At 38.1% G+C, this 21,264-nt stretch overlaps 3 pseudogenes across 3 annotated transcripts; 2 read left to right on the forward strand and 1 right to left on the reverse strand.

Moving 5' to 3' along the window:
* Positions 1-428: 428 nt before the first annotated feature.
* AT1G39590 lies at positions 429-6,626 on the forward strand (annotated as a pseudogene; the record flags this gene model as incomplete). The annotated part of the gene is made up of 1 exon: positions 429-6,626.
* Positions 6,627-10,138: 3,512 nt separating this feature from the next.
* On the forward strand, positions 10,139-12,224 carry AT1G39670 (annotated as a pseudogene; the record flags this gene model as incomplete). Its single annotated transcript has 1 exon — positions 10,139-12,224.
* A 5,640-nt stretch (positions 12,225-17,864) lies between these two features.
* Positions 17,865-18,272, reverse strand: AT1G39750 (annotated as a pseudogene; the record flags this gene model as incomplete). Its single annotated transcript has 1 exon — positions 17,865-18,272.
* Positions 18,273-21,264: the final 2,992 nt, after the last annotated feature.

A 21,264-nucleotide genomic window follows, 5' to 3' on the forward strand; every position in this document is an offset into this window, starting at 1 on the left:
GTTTCTGTTTTCTGCATGTTCACTTAGGACTGTTAGAAACCCCAAAACTGTTATTGCTTGGCTTGACTTAGTGACTTCTGATCACATCTTATCTGTTTGCATCACACTCATTTGGATTGACACCTAAAATACTACAATGACATGATTGGTGTTTTAGGATTAATTGACTAAAAACCTATTATCAATTTGGCGCCGTTGCCGGGGATAATTGCATAAAAACCTATTATTTGGATAATTGCATAAAAACTTACTATCAATTTGGCGCCGTTGCCAATTGGGTGTTTGTTTGCTATATTTGAGATTTCTGAATACTTAAGATCAAGTTCTTTTTCATTTTTTCTGAAAGTTACTAACTTTGTGTTTTTTCTGTTAGTCTGTTTTGATTCAGGTACTACGAATCACCAGCTTAACCAGTTGGTATTCGTTGTATGCAAACACGATCACGAGGAAATCAGAATCTCCTGTTCAACGATAACATCGACCATATTGCACGCCAACTCAGAACGCAGACAGAAACAGACACAATGGCTGCAGTTGTTGATGAGCAGGTGCAACCAAACAACATAGGTGCAGGCGATGCACCACGCAACCACAATCAGCGTAATGGCATCGTGCCTCCACCTGTGCAGAACAACAACTTTGAGATCAAGAGCGGTCTCATTGCCATGGTTCAGAGCAACAAGTCCCACGGCCTCCCTATGGAGGATCCACTCGATCACCTGGACGAGTTTGATAGGATCTGCAGCCTAACAAAGATCAATGGAGTTAGTGAGGATGGCTTCAAACTCAGATTGTTTCCATTCTCTCTTGGAGACAAAGCCCATCAGTGGGAAAAGTCGCTTCCTCAAGGCTCTATCACCTCCTGGAATGACTGCAAGAAAGCCTTCTTGGCTAAGTTTTTCTCAAACTCCAGGACTGCGAGACTAAGGAATGATATCTCCGGTTTCATACAGACAAATAATGAGACTTTCTGCGAAGCATGGGAGCGCTTCAAAGGTTATAAGACGCAATGTCCTCATCATGGTTTCTCCAAAGCTTCACTTCTCAGCACCCTCTACAGAGGTGTCCTTCTCAAGATCAGGATGCTTCTTGATACCGCTTCTAACGGAAACTTCCTCAACAAAGACGTTGAAGAGGGATGGGAGCTGGTAGAGAACTTGGCACAGTCGGATGGCAACTATAATGAAGATTATGACAGAAGTATCTGCACCAACTCTGATTCTGATGAAAAGCACCGTAGGGAAATGAAAGCCATGAATGACAAACTGGACAAGCTACTCCTTGTGCAACAGAAGCACATTCATTTTTTGGGTGAGGATGAGGCGTTCCAAGTTCAGGATGGGGAGACTCTGGAGTCAGAAGAGGTCAGCTATGTGCAGAACCAAGGAGGTTACAACAAAGGTTTTAACAACTTCAAGCAGAACCATCCCAATCTGTCTTACAGAAGTACAAACGCTGCAAACCCGCAGGACCAAGTCTACCCTTCACAGCAGCAGAATCAACCCAAGCCCTTTGTTCCATACAACCAAGGTCAAGGGTATGTTCCTAAGCAGCAGTACCAAGGCAACTATCAGCAGCAACTTCCACCACCTGGTTTCACACAGCAGCAACAATAACCAGCTTCAACAACTCCCAATTCAGACTTGAAGAACATGTTACAGTAGATTCTCCAAGGGCAAGCAACAGGAGCAATGGATTTGTCCAAAAGGATGGCAGAAATTCACAACAAGGTTGACTGCAGTTACAATGATATCAATATCAAGGTTGAAGCACTAACATCTAAGATCAGATACATAGAAGGCCAAACTGGGTCGACCTCAGCACCCAAATTTACAGGACCTTCCGGAAAATCAATGCCAAATTCAAAGGAGTATGCTCATGCTATCACACTTAGAAGCGATAAAGAATTACCCACAAAAGAGAGTCCGAACCAGAACACTTAGGACAGTGTGGAGCAAGATGGGGAGGATTTTTGTCAGAATGAAGATCCCGCTGAAAAAGCAATAGAAGAGCCTCTACTCGACCAACCTATTCGACCACTAGCTCCTGCAGCATCTCCTCGTGTTGAAAAACCAGCTGCCGCCAAAACCAAAGACAACGTCTTCGTTCCCCCACCTTACAAGCCCCCACTCCCATTTCCTGGTCGATTCAAGAAGGTCATGATACAGAAGTACAAAGCTCTCCTTGAGAAACAATTGAAAAATCTTGAAGTCACGATGCCTATTGTCGATTGTCTTGCACTTATACCAAACTCTAACAAATATGTGAAAGACATGATTACAGAGAGGATCAAAGAAGTCCAAGGAATGGTGGTGCTAAGTCATGAATGCAGTGCGATCATTCAGTAGAAGATCATTCCAAAAAAATTAGGAGATCCTGGTTCGTTCACCTTGCCTTGCGCTCTTGGTCCTTTAGCCTTCAGCAAGTGCCTCTGTGATCTAGGTGCATCTGTGAGTCTCATGCCTCTCTCTATGGCAAAGAAACTGGGCTTCAACAAGTACAAGCCCTGCAATATATCCTTGATCCTAGCTGACAGATCTGTTAGGATTCCCCATGGTCTGCTCGAAGACTTACCAATCATGATAGGCGTGGTCGAGGTACCTACAGACTTTGTGGTTTTAGAAATGGATGAAGAACCCAAAGACCCTTTGATACTGGGAAGACCATTTTTAGCTACAGTTGGAGCTATCATTGATGTTAAGAAGGGAAAGATTGATCTTAACCTCGGGAGAGATCTCAAGATGACCTTCGATATCACCAACACCATGAAGAAGCCTACAATAGAAGGAAATGTTTTCTGGATTGAAGAGATTTATATGTTAGCTGACAAAATGCTAGAAGAGCTAGGAGAAACAGATCATCTATAGAGTGCTCTAACAAAGGATAGCAAAGAAGGAGATTTACATTTGAAGACTTTGGGGTACCAGAAGCTTTTAGATGAACACAAAGCAGTTGAGAATCCTGAAGAATATGAAGATTTGGGTGAAAGAGCAAGGGGGGAATATGTACTCGACCACATCACTCGACCAACAGTCCATTCAGTGTGCTCGACCGAACTACTCGACCACAACCCCTCCCCTGAAGCCAACTTAGTATCCGATGACTGGTCTGAACTCAAGGCACCCAAAATAGATTTGAAACCGCTACCAAAAGGGCTAAGGTACGTTTTTCTTGGATTAAACTCTACTTATCCTGTCATAGTGAATGATGAGCTAACTGCTGATCAGTAAACCTGCTGATAACTGAGCTCAAGAAGTATAGGAAAGCTATAGGATATTCGTTAGATGATATTAAGGGGATTTCACCCACCTTGTGCACCCATAGAATCCATCTTGAAAATGAATCCTACTCTAGCATTGAACCTCAAAGGAGATTAAATCCAAACTTGAAAGAGGTTGTGAAAAAGGAGATACTTAAACTATTAGATGCTGGGGTTATCTACCCTATATCTGATAGCACTTGGGTATCTCCAGTTCACTGCGTTCCTAAAAAGGGAGGTATGACGGTTGTTAAAAATTCTAAAGATGAACTGATATCCACTGGGGCTATAACTGGACATAGGATGTGTATTGATTATAGAAAGTTAAATGCTGCCTCTAGAAAAGACCACTTCCCATTGCCCTTCATTGATCAAATGCTAGAAAGATTAGCAAACCATCCTTACTATTGCTTTTTGGATGGTTATAGCGGATTTTTTCAAATCCCTATTCACCCAAATGACCAAGAGAAAACTACTTTTACTTGTCCTTATGGGACCTTTGCTTACAAGCATATGCCTTTCGGTCTCTGTAATGCACCTGCTACTTTTCAGCGGTGTATGACTTCCATTTTCTCGGATTTGATAGAGGAGATGGTAGAGGTATTCATGGATGATTTTTTTGTGTATGGCTCTTCCTTCTCCTCGTGTTTGTTGAACCTATGTAGGGTACTCAAAAGATGTGAAGAGACAAACCTAGTGCTGAACTGGGAGAAATGCCAATTCATGGTTAGAGAAGGCATCGTTTTGGGGCACAAAATTTCTGAGGAGGGAATAGAGGTTGATAAAGCTAAGGTTGACGTGATGATGCAGTTACAGCCACCAAAGACTATCAAGGACATCAGAAGTTTTCTTAGACATGCAGGATTTTACAGAAGATTCATCAAGGATTTCTCCAAGTTGGCAAGACCGCTCACCAGACTGCTGTGCAAAGAAATCGAGTTTGCATTTGATGAAGAATGTTTGACAGCCTTTAAGTTAATCAAGGAAGATTTGGTCACTGCCCCAATAGTCCAAGCTCCAAACTGGGACTTCCCATTCGAGATCATGTGCGATGCTTCAAATTATGCAGTAGGAGCAGTTCTGGGCCAGCGGATTGATAAAAAGCTGCATGTGATCTACTACGCGAGCAGAACGATGGATGATGCACAGGTAAGGTATGCCACCACAGAGAAAGAACTGCTAGCTGTGATATTTGCATTCGAGAAATTTAGAAGCTACCTAGTGGGCTCTAAGGTGACAGTCTACACTGATCATCATGCTCTAAGGCATATATATGCGAAGAAGGATACCAAACCTAGGCTGTTGAGATGGATCTTATTGCTCCAAGAGTTTGACATGGAGATAGTTGATAAGAAGGGAATTGAAAACGGTGTAGCTGATCATCTGTCTAGGATGAGAATTGAAGACGAGGTCCCTATTAACGACTCCATGCCAGAAGAACAGCTAATGGCAATTCAGCAACTTAACGAAAGTGCTCAAATTCGGAAATCACTCGATCAAGTATGTGCAATTGAAGAAAAGCTTCCATGGTATGCTGATCACGTCAATTACCTTGTTAGTGGTGAAGAGCCCCCAAATCTGTCGAGCTATGAGAAGAAGAAGTTCTTCAAGGACATTAACCATTTCTACTGGGACGAACCTTATCTCTACACACTCTGCAAAGATAAGATCTTCAGGAGATGCGTCCCAGAAGACGAAATCGAAGGCATCCTACTACACTGCCATGGGTCTGCCTATGGTGGCCACTTTGCAACATTCAAGACAGTGTCAAATATCCTGCAAGCAGGTTTTTGGTGGCCAACAATGTTTAAGGATGCTCAGGAATTTATCTCGAAATGTGACTCATGTCAGAGAAGAGGAAACATCAGCAGAAGGAACGAGATGCCTCAGAATCCGATCTTAGAAGTTGAGATCTTTGACGTTTGGGGAATTGATTTTATGGGTCTGTTTCCTTCCTCTTACGGGAACAAGTACATACTGGTCGCAGTAGACTATGTATCAAATGGGTGGAAGCCATAGCCAACCCCACCAATGATGCTAGAGTTGTGCTAAAGCTGTTCAAGACAATTATCTTCCCTAGATTTGGAGTCCCGAGAGTTGTGATCAGTGACGGAGGGAAACATTTTATCAACAATGTTTTTAAGAACCTTTTGAAGAAGCATGGAGTAAAGCACAAGGTAGCCACTCCTTATTATCCATAGACGAGCGGGCAGGTGGAAATCTCCAACAGGGAGATAAAAGCAATTTTAGAGAAAACAGTGGGAATTACAAGGAAAGATTGGTCTGCTAAGCTCGATGACGCACTATGGGCTTACAGAACAGCCTTCACGACTCCTTTCAACCTCCTCTATGGAAAATCCTGTCATTTGCCTGTTGAACTCGAGTATAAAGCCATGTGGGCAGTTAAACTCCTGCACATTGACATTAAAACCACCAAGGAGAAGCGGTTGATCCAACTGAACGATCTCAACAAGATTCGCTTAGAAGCTTATGAGAGTTCCAAAATCTACAAGGAGCGAACCAAGTCTTTCCATGACAAGAAGATAGTCTCAAGAGATTTTAAGGTTGGTGATCAAGTGTTGCTGTTCAACTCTCGCCTGAGGCTTTTTCCAGGCAAGCTCAAGTCTAGATGGTCTGGTCCTTTCTCTGTTACTGCAGCCCGACCTTATGGTGCTATCACTCTAAGTGGAAAGAATGGAGACTTCACAGTCAATGGCCAGCGGCTCAAGAAATACATGATAGATCAGTTTATTCCAGAAGGAACTTCTGTTTCTTTGGAGGAGCCTATAAACGCCTAATGAGTATGAGGAGTCAAGCTAGAGACCTAAAACAAGCTCACTTGGGAGGAAGTCCCAAGCCTATCTTTGTACATATCTTTAATTTTCCTTGTTGTTTTTGATGCATCTTGTTAGTGTTTTCAGGAGATAAGTATGAAGAGCTGAGGGAAAAAGATTCTGGCTTTGAAGGAGCAGCAATATACTCGACCACAGAGCAATCAAAATAGACATTGTTCTGGCTTTCACCCCAGGAAATCACTCGACCACACCCTACAAGGGCCGAATGACGATGTGGTCGAGTATAGCGAATGATGCAGTCACTAATTCACTCGACCGCGGTGCTGGCCGCAGAAGAAGAAGAGAGGTCGAGTATCATCAGAGCGATGCTGGCCGCGACGAAGGAGCAGAGGTCGAGTACCCCCAGGGGGAAGCTGAGACACAACAAGGAGATTCTTCGATGGCCTGGGAGCAATCACAAGCAGCTATTGACGACCAACTCCGCTCCTTCTTCCACTGAGGTATGCACCTCACTCCACCATTGTAATATACCATCTCTTGTTTTTATTTTGTTTTTGTGATGTGTTTTGTCCTGAGTACTCTCTTCCAAATTTGGTCACTTAGTGGATTATGTGATTTAAGTTTGGGGGAGGGCTCAGGAAGTGTGTGTTGCATTGTATACAATCTTGAGTCTGCATTCATCTAAGGCATAGAAAAAACCAAAAAAATGAAAAATTTCAGAAAATGATTTCACAAAAATAGAGTGTTCATGTAGTTGCATTGCATTTAGGATCGAATCTAGAGTGTTTCGTTTAGGATTGTTGCATATGCATAGGGGATAATGATGAGATAGCCTTGTAAGCATTTTGGTTCACCAGATAAGCTCAGTGCCCTCGTTGTTAGTTGTCTGATGCGTAGTCATTGAAATTGAAGTAAAACTGCACCATGCCTAGATTGCTCTACTCAACCACACTGTTAGGATCTGATACCATTCCCTATCAATTTGAACTTGAATCTGATTTAGAATTATCATGTCTTGGCATCGAATTTGAACTCATGGATACCCTAAAATACTTGGATTTTCTTACTCATTTTGACCACTCTTGTTAATCCAAGTAGCTGACTCTCCTTATTAGAGCAGTTAACCCGAACCCAAACCTAAACTTTCTTTCAAGCCCTATATCACTTGTGAGTGTTTGTGAGGTCTTATTTCGATTGAGCTTGGTAGAAAGTGTTAGGTTCGTAATGACAGAGATAGTGTCTCATGTAGTTCTAGTTCGCGTTCTTCGGACTGGATAGGACTAGGTGGGCGCTTATATCATGGGTTGGGATGTGTTTAAAAGAAAAGGGTGAATTCATTGTTGATAAGGAAAGGGAAAGAATTCTAGGGGAAGTAAGCTAAAGAAGTTAGAAAATAATCTAGTAAAGGTTTTGGGAATGTTAAAGAAAGAATGAGGTTCTTGTTAGCTAAAGAAGAAGGGTTAAAAGCCTTTGGTTTTAAAGATTAAAAACAGGAACCTTAGTTGTTAAAGAAATCCAAATCCGCTAGATGTATCAGAGTGTTGAGAAAGCTTCTCCTAGAGTTAAGAGAAAAGAAAAGAATGATATGAAAAGGTTTTGAAAGATTCATGAGTGCGAAGGGTAGAGTTAAGTTGGGACTAGAGTTGAGATTACCATTAGAGCTTCATTGTTATACTCTGGGTAGATGGGATCTTATCTCTATATGCATAACTTGGGACTTACCTTTAGCATTCTACTAAAGCTCAATCATTCTTGAGAGATCCCCTGGTACTTAAGCCTATTCTGTAAGGGACCATCTTTGTCTCTTGACCTTCACCTTAGCCAAATGAGTTCATTGACGATGCATTGCTTGATTCACGTTCCAGAACTAATGAATGTTAAAGGGATTGGTAGATTTGAAAGCATGTGTAGGTCGAGTATAAGAGACAGATTGATTGATAACAAGGTATGGCTAACGTTTTTGAGTAAAATTCATTCATATCGCATCTTAGAACTACCAACTTGGACATTGATTTTATTTGCTCTATCATATCCTTTGGTTCTGAGTCCCCGCCTTCAAACCTCTCCTTCAACTATGTCTTCTTATTTGCTTGAGGGCAAGCAAAGACTAAGTTTGGGGGAGTTTATATGTCTATAATTTGCATGTTTTCAGTGTCCATTCATCATCGTTTTGAGTCCAGTTTCGTATCATTCATCACTGTTTTATATCATTTCTCATCATTCTTGCATACTTTGCATGATTAGGATAACTTTGCATACATATTGCATTTCTGAGTTGTTTTCAGGTGATTTGGAGCTGTTTGCGAGCAAATTGGAAGAAACGAGTCAGAACTAGAAGATATACTCGACCACCTGGTCGTGTGCATCCAGCACCATACTCGACCTCTTGGTCGAGTGACTTTGGAGCCATTCTTCCCTTCTACTCGACCCCCTGGTCGAGTGACTTTGGAGCCATTTTTCCCTTCTACTCGACCCCCTGGTCGAGTAACCTCAGCCCAAGCCACTCGATGACGTTACTCGACCCCCTGGACGAGTATCACTTCGCCACACCACCTGACAACACTTGGCCATTCACTCTACCACATTACTCGACCCCTTGGTCGAGTATCACTTCGCCACACCACTTGACCACACTCGACCATTCACTCTATCATTCTATGGGCCGGGCGATTAGGTTATTGGCCCGTCTACTATCATTTTATTTCGTTTTGTATAAATAGATGTCTTAGGGTTCTGTCTGGAGACATCTAGTCGACATTGAGTTTTTGCTTCAGTTTTATTTTTTGTTTTACTCTGCTACGCCGCTTTTGCTTCTACAACCTGTAATTCGAGATTTTTCCAAGTTATTCAGATTCCACATTTGATTTCATCTGTCATCCTGTTTCTCTACTATTTATCTCTTTACTTATGCAATATTATCATTTATCTGCGTTTATGTCTTTGAGCATGTTGTTTGAGTAGTGACTTAGAATTCTTAGGGATGGGATAAAGTAGTTGTGGAATCCGTACTCTGTAGAATGGTTAAGTTTTAGAATTGATTGAATCCCTTTACGACTAGTTGCGTTTACTGCTTATTTCTTTCTGATCAACTGGAATTCGATCCCAAGCATTCCCGCACCCAGAAGGTGTTCGATGGAATGCTTGATCCACTAGTTTCTAAGATATGCGTCTCTATCCCAATGGATTGGCCGTCTATGGTCAAAATGTGTAACAATCTAAAGGCTTTGACTAATTCGAACACTACAAGAATATTGGGTTTTAATAGCACTATAATATAGCGTTTATCTCAGTAATGCTATTGTTATGTAACCACTTTATTTTAAATAGCGTTTGTGTATAATGAAACGCTATGATATAATAAACTTTAAGTCACGTGTTTATTAATCAGGTTTTCAATAGCAGAAATTATTAAGAACGCTATGTTAAAGTTAGGCGGTAACCTAAAAAATTTAGATCCCGCACTTAGAAAATTTTCATTCTCTTTGGGATCGAAAAATCCCCAAATTTGCAGACCTAATTTTTTGCTCGATTTCTTCCCTCTCTATCAATTTGTCTCGATGTGTTTTCCCTCTCTAACAATTTTGCTCGATTGCAAACCTAATTCAATCTCAGTATTCTCTTCCAACCAAATCTAGCTCGCTCAGTCACGTTATCTCATCTCTGGCTCGATTTAGGAAGACGAGAAGACAATATCTAGCTCGCTCTGTCTCGTTCAATCTCAGTCACGTTCTTCACGTTCTTCATCTCCGGCTCGATTTAGGTATTTCACTCTTATCCTCTATTGTTATCAGATCTCCTACTCTATTCTTGTACATGCTTAACTGGGAATTCTCTTTGATAATTGTATACACCTTCCGTCGGAGTGTTTGTACCATGGATAAAGCTTGGGTCTGGTTACCAAGGTAAGACGTTGCTCTCGTTCTCTTTACTCTTTTTTAATCTCGTTCTCGGTCGGAAAAACTTTAAGTTTTCTAAAAGAATTTCGATTTTGATTGCTTACAGGAATTGCCTTGAGTATGAGGAAGGAGCGACTAAGTTTCTATTTGATTCAGCAAGCTGTTTGGGTAATGTATGAGATATGTTTTGCCCTTGTCTTGATTGCCGCAATATGGTTCATCCGTCAAATGAGAAAGTGTTAGAGCATCTAGTGATTAGAGGGATGGATATTAAGTATAAGAGAAGTAAGTGTTGGAGTAAACATGGGGATAGAAGTAACAATACTGCAGAACAGACGTCTGAATATGAGGCTTATGATTTGTTTAGGACAGCTTTTATGGCAAGTGAGGAGAAGCTACCATCACAGCAACATAATGTTGAAGAGTCAGAAACAATGGACAGTAAAGAAGAAGTTGAGTTCAGAAAGAAGTTAGAGGATGCAGAAACTCCATTGTATTTGACTTGTCTGAACTACACAAAGGTTAGCGCAATCATGGGACTTTATAGGATAAAGGTCAAGAGTGGTATGTCAGAGAATTTTTTTGATCTGCTTCTGACACTTGTTCATGATATGTTACCTGGAGGAAATGTGCTGCCTAAGTCTACAGATGAGATGAAGAGATTTCTGAAGATTTTTGGTTTTGGTTATGATTCCATTCATGCCTGCAGAAATAATTGTATACTCTATCGGAATCAATATGAGGACTTGGTGAGCTGCCCAAGATGTAGTGAATCACGATGGGAAAAAGACAAGGATACGGGTGAGAAGAAAAAAGGGATTCTAGCTAAAGTGTTGAGGTACTTTCCTATCAAAGACAGATTTAGGAGGATGTTTAAATCAAAACGGATGGCTGAGTCTTTGTGTTGGCATTTCACTAATGCTAGTGAAGACGGTACGCGGCATCCAGTAAACTCATTGACATGGGTTCATGTCAATGAGAAATGGCCAGAGTTTGCTGCAGATCACAAGACCTGGTGCCCTAGGCCTCCCTACTCGTGGAAAAAAATCCTTTTTTTTCCAAACCCCCCGTACACGACCTGGGCTGGGCTCTTGTGGATTTCCATTTGGCTCCACTGGAGGCAGGAAGGAGAGTTAGTTGATAGGTCCGCTCCCTCCCCTCTCCAAGAGGAGGAACACCAAACAATGCTCAACTCTAAACTTTCTGTAGTCTTCGCGGTATCTGGTAGATCCTATCTTTTCGCAATATTAGCTACGGGGTGCTGCGGTCTTGTGCCACTCTACCTCTTATCACCCAAAGGAGGCCACTTAAACACCCTTCTTACACGCAGAACCCCTTGNTAGTTTTTCATGCAACAACTCTCAGACTCCCTTGATTTGACCATTTAAGAGGTTAGAGCTGGTTTGGCTTTCTTCAACACACTTTAATCCTATTTTCACCAAATGGGGGTCTAACACCCACAACAAATTCCTCAAAAAGCTGTAAATAGCTCTGTTAGTATTTCCCATGGCCAAAATGTGCCACACCCCAATGCATTTGACTTTTTATCAGAGATCAGACTAGATTGAGGAGTGTTGGGACAACATTATCCCCTATTTCCCCCCAGAAGAGGCTAAACCAACCAACAAATAACTAAGAAGCAGTAAATAGCTTTGATAGTGTCCCATGGTCCAAAATGTATCACGATCCAATGTATTTGACTAATTCTATCAGTTAAAGATGGATTAGGAGTGTTTACACAACACTTATACCCATTTGTCCCCAAAAGAGGCTAAAACCAACAAACAATTGCTTAGAAGTAGTAAATAGCTTTGTTAGTGTTTCTATGGTAAAAATGTGTCACAATCCAATGCATTTGACTAATTATAAGAGATAAAGATTGATTAGGAGTGTTTAGACAACATTTATACCCATTTTCTCCTAGAAGAGGCTAAAACCAACAAAAAATAACTAAGAAGCAGTAAATAGCTTTGTTAGTGTTTCTATGGTCAAAATTGTGTCACAATCCAAAGCCTTTAACTAATTATAAGAGTTAGAGATGGATTAGGAGTGTTTAGACAACACTTATACCCATTTTCTCCTAAAACAGACTAAAACCAACAAAAAATTGCTTAAAAGCACTAACCAGTTTTGTTAGTGTTTTTTATGGTCAAAATGTGTCACAATCCAATGCATTTGACTAATTATAAGAAATAAAGATAGATTAGGAGTGTTTGGACAACACTTATACCCATTTTCTCCCAGAAGAGGCTAAAACCAACAAAAAACAACTAAGAAGCAGTAAATAGCTTTGTTAGTGTTTCTATGGTCAAAATGTGTCACAGTCCAAAGCCTTTAACTAATTATAAGAGTTAGAGATGGATTAGGAGTGTTTAGACAACACTTATACCCACTTTGTCCCAAAAGAGGCTAAAACCAACAAAAAATAACTTAAAAGCAGTAAATAGCTTTGTTAGTGTTTCTATGGTTAAAATGTGTCACAATCCAAAGCCTTTAACTAATTATAAGAGTTACAGATGGATTAGGAGTGTTTAGACAACAGTTATACCCATTTTCTCCTAAAACAGACTAAAACCAACAAAAAATTGCTTAAAAGCACTAACCAGTTTTGTTAGTGTTTTTATGGTCAAAATGTGTCGCAATCTAATGCATTTGACTAATTATAAGAGTTAGGGATGGATTAGAGTGTTTAGACAACACTTATACCCATTTTCTCCAAAAGAGGCTAAAACCAACAAAAAATTGCTTAGAAGTACAAAACAGTTTTGTTAGTGTTTTTATGGTCAAAATGTGTAAGAATCCAATGCATTTTACTAATTATAAGAGTTAGAGATGGATTAGGAGTGCTTAGACAATACTTATACCCATTTTCTCCCAAAAGAGCCTAAAACCCACAAAACATTGCTTAGAAGCAGTAAACAGTTTTGTAAGTGTTTTTATGGTCAAAATGTGTCAGAATCTAATGCATTTGACTAATTATAAGAGTTAGAGATGGATTAGGAGTGTTTAGACAACACTTATACCCATTGATCACCAAATCTGGTGTTCAATGTCAATATGTATGCAATCCAATACATTTAACTGATCATATGAGTTAGAGATGGATTAGGGGTGTTTTGACAACACTTATATCCATTTTCTCCCAAAAGAGGCTAAAACCAACAAAAAACTGCTTAAAAGCAGTAAACAGTTTTGTTAGTGTTTTTATGGTAAATATGTGTCACAATCCAATGCATTTGACCAATTATAAGAGTTAAAGATGTGTTAGGAGTGTTTAGACAACACTTATAGCCATTTTCTTCCAAAAGACGCTAAAACCAAGAAAAAATTGCTTAGAAGCAGTAAATAGCTTTGTTAGTCTTTGTATGGTCTAAATGTGTCACAATCCAAAGCATTTGACTAATTATACGAGTTAGAGATGGATTAGGAGTGTTTAGACAACACTTATACCCATTTTCTCCCAAAAGAGGCTAAAACCAACAAAAATTTGCTTTGAAGCAGTAAATATATTTGTTAGTGTTTCTATGGTCAAAATGTGTCACAATCCAATGCATTGGACTAATTATAAGAGTTAGAGAAGGATTAGGAGTGTTTAGACAACACTTATACCCATTTTCTCCCAAAAGAGGTTAAAACAAACAAAAAATTGCTTAGAAGCAGTAAACAGTTCTGTTAGTGTTTTGATAGTCAAAATGTGTCACAATCCAATGCATTTGACTAATTATAAGAGTTAAAGATGGATTAAGAGTGTTTAGACATCACTTATACCCATTTTCTCCCAGAAGCGGATAAAACCAACAAAACATTGCTTAGAGGCAGTAAATAGCTTTGTTAGAGTTTCTATGGTCAAAAAGTGTCACAATCCAAAGCCTTTGACTAATTATAAGAGTTAGAGATGGATTTGGAGTGTTTAGACAACACTTATACCCATTTTCTCCCAAAAGAGGCTAAAACAACCAAAACATTGCTTAGAAGTAGTAAACAGTTCTATGTGTGTTTTGATGGTCAAAATGTGTCACAATCCAATGCATTTGACTAATTATAAGAGTTAAAGAGAGATTAGGAGTGTTTAGACAACACTTATATCAAGGTTTTCTCAAAAGAGGCTAAAACAACCAAAAAATTGATTAGAATCTGTAAATTGCTTCGTTAGTGTTTTTATGGTCAAAATGTGTCACAATCCAATGCATTTTAATAATAATAAGAGTTAGAGATGGATTAGGAGTCTTTAGACAACACTTATACCCATTTTCTCCCAAAAGCGGCTAAAACCATCAAAAATTTGCTTAGAAGCAGTAAATAGGGTTGTTAGTGTTTCTATTGTAAAAATTTGTCACAATCTAATGCATTTGACTAATTATAAGAGTTAGAGATAGATTAAGAGTGTTTAAACAATACTTATACCCATTTTCTCTCAAAAGAGGCTAAAACCAACAAAAGATTGCTTACAAGCAGTAAACAGTTTTATTAGTGTTTTTATGGTCAAAATGTGTCACAATCCAATGCATTTGACTAATAATAAGAGTTAGAGATGGATTAGGAGTGTTTAGACAACACTTATACCCATTTTCTCCCAAAAGAGGCTAAAACCAACAAAAAATTGCTTACAAGCAATAAACAGTTTTGTTAGTGTTTTTATGGTCAAAATGTGTTACAATCCAATGCATTTGACCAATTATAAGAGTTAGAGATGGATTAGGAGTGTTTAGACAACACTAATACCTATTTTCTCTCAAAAGAAGCTAAACCCAACAAAAAATTGCTTAGAAGCAGTAAACAGTTCTGTTAGTGTTTTGATGGTCAACATGTGTCATAATCCAATGCATTTGACTAATTATAAGAAGTAAAGATGGATTAGAAGTGTTTAAAATAACACTTATACCCATTTTCTCCCCAAGCGGGCTATAACCAACAAAAAATGGTTTAAAAGCAGACATGTGTGAATACACTGGACTAATTCAAGATTCATTATAAAATGTGTCACAATCTAATGTATTTGACTAATTATAAGAGTTAAAGATGGATAAGAAGAGTTTAGACAACACTTATATCAAGTTTCTCTCAAAAGAGGATAAAACAACAAAAAATTGCTTAAAATCAGTAAATGGCTTTGTTAGTTTTTCTATGATCAAAATGTGTCACAATCCAATGCATTTGACTAATTATAAGAGTTAGAGATAGATAAGGAGTGTTCATACAACACTTACACCTATTTTCTCCCAAAAAAGGTTTTAACCAACAAAAGATTGCTTAGAAGCAGTAAATAGCATTGTTAGTGTTTCTATGGTCAAAATGTATCACAATCCAATGCATTTGACTAATTATAAGTGTTAAAGATAGATTAGGAGTGTTTAAACAACACTTATACCCATTTTCTCCCAAAAGAGGCTAAAACCAACAAAAAATTGCTTAGAAGCAGTAAATAGCTTTGTTAGTGTTTCTATGGTCAAAATGTGTCACAATCCAAAGCCTTTGACTAATTATAAGAGTTAGAGATGGATTAGGAGTGTTTAGACAACACTTATACCCATTTTCTCCCAAAAGAGGCTAAAACCAACAAAAAATTGCTTAGAAGCAGTAAACAGTTTTGTTAGTGTTTTTATGGTCAAAATGTGTCACAATCCAATGCATTTGACTAATTATAAGAGTTAGAGATGGATTAGGAGTATTTAGAAAACACTTATACCCATTTTCTCCCAAAAGAGGCTGAAACTAACAAAAATTTGCTTAGTAGCAGTAATTAGGTTTGTTAGTGTTTCTATTGTAAAAATTTGTCACAATCTAATGCATTTGACTAATTATAAGAGTTAGAGATAGATTAAGAGTGTTTAGACAATACTTATACCCATTTTCTCTCAAAAGTGGCTAAAACTAACAAACAATTTCTTAGAAACAGTAAACAGTTTTGTTAGTGTGTTTGTGGTCAAAATGTGACACAATCCAATGCATTTTGACTAGTTATAAGAGTTAGAGATAGATTAGGAGTGGTTAGAGAACACTTACATCAAATTTCTCTTAAAAGAGGCTAAAACCAATAAAGAAATTGTTTAGAAGCAGTAAATAGCTTTATTAGGGTTTTTATGGTAAAAATTGCACATTCAATGCATTTGGCTAGTTATAAGAGTTAGAGATGGATTATAGTTGTTAGGCACCCTTATACCTATTTGAGTTTGATTACATTGACTAATTATAAGAGTTAGAGATGGATTAGGAGTGTTTAGACAACACTTATACCCATTTTCTCTTAAAACAGGCTAAAACCAACAAAAAATTGCTTGAAGCAGTAAATAGCTTTGTTAGTGTTCCTATGTTCAAAATGAGTCACAATCCAAATCCTTTGACTAAATTTAAGAGTTAGAGATGGATTAAGAGTGTTTAAACAATACTTATACCCATTTTCTCCTAAAAGAGACTAAAACCAGCAAAAATTTGTTTAAAAGCAGTAAATAGCTTTGTTAGTGTTTATATGGTCAAAATGTGTCACAGTCCAAAGCATTTGACTAATTATAAGAGTTATAGATGGATTAAGAGTGTTTAGACAATACTTATACCTATTTTCTCCTAAAATAGGCTAAAACCAATAAAAAAATTGCTTAGAAGCAGTAAATAGCTTTGTTAGTGTTTCCATGGTCAAAATGTATCACGATCCAATGTATTTGACTAATTCTATCAGTTACTGATGGATTAGGAATGTTTACACAACACTTATACCCATTTTGTCTTAAAAGAGGCTAAAACCAACAAAAAATTGCTTAGAAGTAGTAAATAGCTTTGTTAGTGCTTCTATGGTCAAAATGTGTCATAATCCAATGCATTTGACTAATTATAAGAGATAAAGATAGATTAAGAGTGTTTGGACAACACTTATACCCATTTTCTCCCAGAAGAGGCTAAAACCAACAAAAAAAAACTAAGAAGCAGTAAATAGCTTTGTTAGTGTTTCTATGGTCAAAATGTGTCACAATCCAAAGCCTTTAACTAATTATAAGAGTTAGAGATGGATTAGGAGTGTTTAGACAACACTTATACCCATTTTCTCCCAAAAGAGGCTAAAACCAACAAAAAATTGCTTAGAAGCAGTAAATAGCTTTGTTAGTGTTTCTATGGTCAAAATGTGTCACAATCCAAAGCCTTTGACTAATTATAAGAGTTAGAGATGGATTAGGAGTGTTTAGACAACACTTATACCCATTTTCTCCCAAAAGAGGCTAAAACCAACAAAAAATTGCTTAGAAGCAGTAAACAGCTTTGTTAGTGTTTTTATGGTCAAAATGTGTCACAATCCAATGCATTTGACTAATTATAAGAGTTAAAGATGGATTAGGAGTGTTTAGACAACACTTATACCCATTTTCTCCCAAAAGAGGCTAAAACCAACAAAAAATTGCTTAGAAGCAGTAAATAGCTTTGTTAGTGTTTCTATGGTCAAAATGTGTCACAATCCAAAGCATATGACTAATTATAAGAGTTAGAGATGGATTAGGAGTGTTTAGACAACACCTATACCCATTTTCTCTCAAAAGAGGTTAAAACCAACAAAAAATTGTTTAGAAGCAGTAAACAGTTCTGTTAGTGTTTTGATTGTCAACATGTGTCACAATCCAATGCATTTGACTAATTATAAGAGTTAAATATGGATTAAGAGTGTTTCGACAACACTTATACCCATTTCCTCCTACAAGCGGCTAAAACCAACAAAACATTGTTTAGAAGCAGTAAATAGCTTTGTTAATGTTTATGTGGTCAAACTGTGTCACAATCCAATGCATTTGACTAATTATAAGAGTTAGAGATGGATGAGTCACCAAACAGTCGGACATGTAATTCATATATATAGGAAACTGAACGTGAAGAAATATGAGGGTAACTGCTAGGGCTGTAAATGCACTTTTTAACCTTAATAAAGAGGACATATCATGAACTTAGCATATCTTCAGTGACACCATTGATCTTGGTAAGGCCACAAAGCCTATCAAAGCTGTCAAGATGGTCCAGGGGGTCTTCCATGGATAGACCATGAAACTTGTTTCCTTGGACCATGAGACCACTCTTGATCTCAAAGTTGTTGTTCTGAGCTGGTGGTGGCACTATCCCTTGTCTTTGGTGATAATTCCTTGGGGTATCACCAGCACCAATGTTTCTTGGTTGATCAACATTAGGTGGATCTTGAACATCAACTGGTCTGTTCTGTTGATCCATAGCAGCTTGGCTGTTCTGATCACAGGCTGCCTTTGCTTTGGTTTCTTGTAACTCACGAGCTATTTTGTCAATTCTGTCTCTGAATGGTAATAGGTGTGCATAACCTTTGGATCGAGTTTGCATGCACAAAGATTAGTACCTATACCACAAAAACAAGCAGACGAAAATATGAGTTAGTAACTTGAAAAATGTAAAAGAACTTGATCTTAAAAGTTTCTGATATCTTGAATGTAATAATGCAACAATGAATTGACAACGACGCCAAATTGATAAGCAGGTTTTTACGCCTACTTATGTGTTGAATGCTGTGTGAGTTCAGTTCAATTCCTCTAAAACACAAACATGTCGATGAAGTTATAGAGGGTGTCAATCCAGTCCACTGTATTGCTAGCACTCAAGATGTGTACAAAAGCAACTAAGTCAAGCCAGATTATAATGATGGTGGGTTTCTAGTAACAATCCTAGGTCAGGATTCAAACAAGTAAAGATGAGAACTTAACAGCCCTACTCGATCATTGGGTCGAGTAGAACCAACAGGTGACAAAATTAAGAACTAAAATGCAATCAACAGGGGATGCAAATAGAGGATACAAATAACAGGTAAATAAAAGTGCAATCAACAGGGGATACAAATAAATCTAATAGAAGTTCTAAGGATGGATTCATTGATAAAGGTAACTCTGGGGTTCATCAAATGGCTAATAGGCGAAAGGTAGATACCCATGACGATAGATTCAAAAATCGGGTCAATCCACTCTCGTGACAGAGACCCCCATAACTCTACCACTTCCTAATCTCAACTCTCGTTGATGAAACATAGCAGAGCAGGGTTTAAGAAACAATCTATCAAAGCCAATAGGCAGACAAGCCAATCCCTAGGTCGAGTCTACATATCTCTGGAATTCGTAGATCAGACATCCATTTGAACGTCTTTTGGACGCTGGACGTCTATGATCGAATCTCCACATTAGCCAGCAAAAACTGAATAGGGGCCAAGCGAATCCAGAAGGGTATAAACCTAAACACTAACCACCTATCTAACCTACAGATTACCCTAATCTAATCCATCCTCAAGAACCCTAATCACTACTCAAGCAACATTCTCAAGAACACAAACCCAGAAATTACTAAAATCATACCAAAATGTAGATCTAAACAAGGTAAACAACTCTACTTAAACAATCAAATGCAAAAACGAAATGGATTAAAAGTAATTAAGGTTCCAAGATTCATAAACACAAAGAAAAACTGAAAGATAAAGTCTAGATCTTTTGGACAAACCCCAAAATGATCTATTTATCGTATAATGTTGAAACCCTAGATTCACTAGAAGACAAGAGAGTTGAGGCGGTTTGGGCGAATACTCGACTTTGGGGATCGAGTAAAGAGGATGCTGCAAAGTCTGCGCCTTTGTGTCTATGCTCCGAGTGATCAATTGGTCAAGTAGATGCCTCATCTTCTCTTATCCGTATGCTCAGATGTCTGGTTGAGTGGGAAATGAGGAGGATCCGAAGACGCTTTGATAGCTCAACAAGTCTTGTAGAGATGGTCACCCTTGGTCGAGTAAATGGATTGAGTAGTGGATCGAGTAGGAGGGGCGTGCAAGTGGATGAATCTGCTGCTTCATCTGAAGTTGCCTTGATCGAGTAGGAGGATCGAGTAAACTGCAGCCTCCTCTGTGGCATCCTGGATCGAGTAAAGAGGTCGAGTAGAATGATGCCTCCTCTATAGCTGCCTGGCTCGAGTGAATGGGTCGAGTAGAGTCATTTTAAGCTCCTTTTGCACCTGAAAACACACCAAAACATGCAATGCGAATGCAAGATGATCCTAGATGTCTAAGTATGCAAAACAAGCTAAAATGGTGCAAAATGATATGATACAATGAGCAAATGCAAAGCTAAATGATGATAAACATACACCTAAAATGAGTAAAATACAGTGTTATCAATGTGTCACAATCCAAAGCGTTTGACTAATTATAAGAGTTAGAGATGGATTAAAAGTGTTTAGACAACACTTATACCCATTTTCTCTCAAAAGAGGCTAAAACCAACCAAAATTTGCTGAGAAGCACTCAATATATTTGTTAGTATTTCTATGGTCAAACTGTGTCACAATCCAATGCAATTGACTAATTATAAGAGTTAGAGATAGATTAGGAGTGTTTAGACAACACTTATACCGATTTTCTTCCAAAAGAGGCTAAAACCAACAAAAATTTGCTTAATTAAACAGTTTTGTTAGTATTTTTACTGTCAAAATGTGTCACAATTCAATGCATTTGACTTATTATAAGAGTTAGATATTGATTAGGAGTGTTCATACAACACTTATACCCACTTTCTCCAAAAAAAGACTAAAATCAACAAAAATTACTTAGAATTAGTAAATAGCTTTGTTTGTGTTTCTATGGTCAAAATGTGTCACAATCCAAAGCCTTTGACTAATTATAAGAGTTAGAGATAGATTAGGAGTGTTTAGACAACACTTATACCTATTTTCCCCCAAAAGAGGCTAAAACCAAAAAACAATTGCTTAGAAGCAATAAATAGTTTTTTTACTGTTTCTATGGTCAAAATGTGTCACAATCCAAAGCCTTCAACTAATTATAAGAGTTAGAGATGGATTAGGAGTGTTTAGACAACACTTATACCCATTTTCTCCCAAAAGAGCCTAAATGAATCGGCAAATCTTCGATCAGAGGTTAAAACCAACAAAAACTTGCTTAGAAGCAGTAAATAGCTTTGTTAGTGTTTATATGGTCAAAATGTGTCATAATCCAAAGCCTTTGACTAAGTATAAGAGTTAGAGATGGATTAGGAGTGTTTAGACAACACTTATACCCATTTTTTTCCAAAAGAGGCTAAAACCAACAAAATTTGCTTAGAAGCAGTAAATAGCTTTGTTAGTGTTTCTATGGTCAAAATGTGTCACAATCCAATGCATTTGACTAATGATAGGAGTTTGAGATGGATTAGGAGTGTTTAGACAACACTTATACCCATTTTCTCCCAAAAGAGGCTAAAACCAACAAAAAATTGTTTCGAAACAGTAAACAGTTTTGATAGTGTTTTTATGGTCAAAATGTGTCACAATCCAATGCATTTGACTAATG

This window comes from Arabidopsis thaliana (assembly GCF_000001735.4).
Source record: "Arabidopsis thaliana chromosome 1 sequence".
NCBI lineage: Eukaryota > Viridiplantae > Streptophyta > Magnoliopsida > Brassicales > Brassicaceae > Arabidopsis > Arabidopsis thaliana.